Source organism: Callospermophilus lateralis, chromosome 2 (genome assembly GCF_048772815.1).
Source record: "Callospermophilus lateralis isolate mCalLat2 chromosome 2, mCalLat2.hap1, whole genome shotgun sequence".
Classification (NCBI taxonomy): Eukaryota; Metazoa; Chordata; class Mammalia; order Rodentia; family Sciuridae; genus Callospermophilus; species Callospermophilus lateralis.
This window is the reverse complement of record NC_135306.1, coordinates 178,551,101-178,554,716: the sequence shown is the minus strand read 5'-3', so window position 1 is coordinate 178,554,716 and position 3,616 is coordinate 178,551,101. Positions and strand designations below refer to the sequence as shown.

At 35.5% G+C, this 3,616-nt stretch overlaps 1 pseudogene; it reads left to right on the top strand.

Moving 5' to 3' along the window:
* The first annotated feature begins 1,860 nt into the window (after positions 1 to 1,860).
* On the top strand, positions 1,861 to 2,496 carry LOC143391567 (high mobility group protein B1 pseudogene; annotated as a pseudogene).
* The last annotated feature ends 1,120 nt before the right edge of the window (positions 2,497 to 3,616 follow it).

The following is a 3,616-nucleotide window of genomic DNA, read 5'->3' as shown; positions in this document are numbered from 1 at the left end:
ATATATATATATATATAAAATTTGATCATTATATATATTTGCAATTTGATCATTACTGTCACACTTTAAGGGTATATTTTATACCAAAAAAATTAAGGCACGTAGAAACACAGATCAGCATAAGGTTTCTCAGCTAAAAAGTGACCCAGGTGGAATTAAAATCCAACCTTCCTCTTTCCACTGTGCTTCATTTTTTTTTTCCTTTAAAAAAAATCTCAATATCTAAATGCATTTTTCCAGAATGCAAGATGATTAAGAAAATTGAGTGGTTTTTGTTTTCATTTTTGTTTTTTAGGTATATCATTTGCCTGCTGGACACAATATAGACATTTAACAACTCAGATTATTTATTCATTAGTGTTCTCAGGATCTCTCAGTGCGGTCTTGCTTTTTAAATTTCTGCCACTAGTGTCTACCAGCACCCTTAATATAGTGGCTGATAAACAGTTGGCTTAAACTACCTGGAACTCCACTTGTGCCCTAACTTTGACTGCGGCATTGATTAAAACCTCTTTCAGATTACCATTTTCCTTGAAAACTCAAATCACAAAGCATATTATTAAGCAAGTCTGTGTCCTTCTGTCATAACTGCTTCATCCATATCCTTGAAATAGCAATCGTTTACCCAAAAGTTCTACAGTTGTCTCTTAAGTAGAATTAAAGTTTACACTAGTCTTTTGAATTTCAGAAAATAATGATGGAAAGACAAAACCCATGAATGAGGTAAGAGAAATATGGCTCATGCACCAGATGGGCTTAACACAATCAGGCAAACACCGAACAGAGAGAAGATCAACAAGAGAAAAGGAAAATTAAGCAAGTAATAACATAAGCAGCTGGAAAGAGGGAAACAGGAGAGCAGCTGATGAGCAGGAAAAAAGGAAAAGTGAAGCATTTCAGTGAAAACCTAGTATTATCAAGAAGCAATTTTTAATATGGATAAAAGCCTGCTTAACAGTAAGAAGAGGACTTAACATTATTTTTAAAAAAGAAATTTTGGCAAGTTAAATGGAGCTAAAATAGAATTAAGAAAAAGAGGATTTAATATGCTTCTTAAACTTTAGAATAATGAATGAAATGTAATTGCTCAATTTAAATGGACTAATGAAATTTAAATCACAAGTGAGGACTAAATCATAGTTTTTATTGGGAATATTTGCATATCGATGGGTAGGTAGAAGATGAGTAAATATTAACATGTTGAACCCCTCTAAAGTAGAACTTGCTCTTTTTCCCTCCCACCTCTCTTCCCTATTTAGTGGTAGTCTTCTTCTCATGCTCTTCTTCCCTATCCCATTTTGAGTCACCCCCCTTATATCAGAGAAGACATTCGGCATTTGTTTTTTAGGGATTGGCTAACTTCACTTAGCATAATCTGCTCTAATGCCATCCATTTGCCTGCAAATGCCATGATCTTGTTATTTTTTAGTGCTGAGTAATATTCCATTGTGTATAAATGCCACATTTTTTAATCCATTCATCTATTGAAGGGCATCTAGGTTGGTTCCACATTCTAGCTATTGTGAATTGTGCTGCTATAAACATTGATGTGGCTGTGTCCTTGTAGTATGCTCTTTTTAGGTCTTTTGGGTATAGTCCAAGAAGGGGAATAGCTGGGTCAAATGGTGGTTCCATTCTCAGCTTTCCAAGGAATCTCCATACTGCTTTCCAAATTGGCCGCACCAATCTGCAGTCCCACCAGCAATGTATGAGTGTAAAATTTTTCCCGAATTCTTGCCAACACTTATTGTTATTTGACTTCATAATGGCTGCCATTCTTATTGGAGTGAGATGGTATCTTAGAATAGTTTTAATTTGCATTTCTCCACTCTGTGCTTCACTGAGGAAAAATAACTGAACATGGGCAAAGGAGATCCTAAGAAGCCGAGAGGCAAAATGTCATCATATGCATTCTTTGTGCAAACTTGCTGGGAGGAGCACAAGAAGAAGCACCCAGATGCTTCAGTCAACTTCTCAGAGTTTTCTAAGAAGTGCTCAGAGAGGTGGAAGACCATATCTGCTAAAGAGAAAGGAAACTTTGAAGACATGGCAAAGGTGGACAAGGCCCGTTATGAAAGAGAAATGAAAACCTATATCCCTCCTAAAGGGGAAACAAAAAAGAAGTTCAAGGATCCCAATGCACCCAAGAGGCCTCCGTCGGCCTTCTTCTTGTTCTGTTCTGAGTATCGCCCCAAAATTAAGGGAGAACATCCTGGCCTATCCATTGGTGATGTTGCAAAGAAACTGGGAGAGATGTGGAATAACACTGCTGCAGATGATAAGCAGCCTTATGAAAAGAAAGCTGCCAAGCTGAAGGAAAAATACGAAAAGGATATTGCTGCCTACTGAGCTAAAGGAAAACCTGATGCAGCAAAAAAGGGAGTTGTCAAGGCTGAAAAAAGCAAGAAAAAGAAGGAAGAGGAGGAAGATGAGGAAGATGAAGAAGATGAGGAGGAGGAGGAAGATGAAGATGAAGAAGATGATGATGATGAATAAGTTGGTTCTAGCACATTTTTTTCTTGTCTATAAAGCATTTAACCCCCCTGTACGCAACTCACTCCTTTTAAAGAAAAAAATTGAAATGTAAGGCTGTGTAAGATTTGTTTTTAAACTGTACAGTGTCTTTTTTTTGTATAGTTAACACACTACTGAATGTGTCTTTAGATAGCCCTGTCCTGGTGGTATTTTCAATAGCCACTAACCTTGCCTGGTACAGTGTGGGGGTTGTAAATTGCCATGGAAATTTAAAGCAGGTTCTTGTTGGTGCACAGCACAAATTAGTTATATATGGGGACGGAAGTTTTTCATCTTCAGTTGTCTCTGATGCAGCTTATACGAAATAATTGTTGTTCTGTTAACTGAATACCACTCTGTAATTGCAAAAAAAAAAAAAAAAGTTGCAGCTGTTTTGTTGACATTCTGAATGTTTCTAAGTAAATACAATTTTTTTTATTAAAAAAAATTTGCATTTCTCTGATTGCTAAAGATGATGAGCATTTTTTCATGTACTTGTTGATTGATTGTATGTCCTCTTCTGAGAAGTTTCTGTTCAAGTCCTTGGCCCATTTGTTGATTGGGTTATTTGCTTTTTTGTTTTTTAACTTTTTGAGTTCTTTGTATACTCTAGAGATTAGAACTCTATCTGATGTTTGAGGGGTAAAAATTTGTTCCCAGGATGTAGGCTCCCTATTCACCTCACATATTATTTCTCTTGCTGAGAAAAAACTTTTTAGTTTGAATTCGTCCCATTTATTGATTCTTGGGAAAAAGAGGGAGAAGGGGAATTGCACAGAAGATGGAAGGAGAACCTCATTATTATACAGAATATATATGATGTTGTAATGAGAAAAAGAAAAAAAAAGTGTGTCACATTAGATTGGATAGAGAGAAATGATGGGAGAGGAGGGGAGGAGTAAGGAGGATAGGAAGGGCAGCAGAATAGAATTGACAATATGATTGATGTATATACATTCTATGTATGTATTATATGTCAAAATACATTCTGCTGTCATGTATGACTAAAAATAAATAAATAAATAAATAAATAAATAAATAAATAAATAAATAAAAATAAAAATAATAAAAGTAGAACTTGCATCAAACTAGATATCACCAA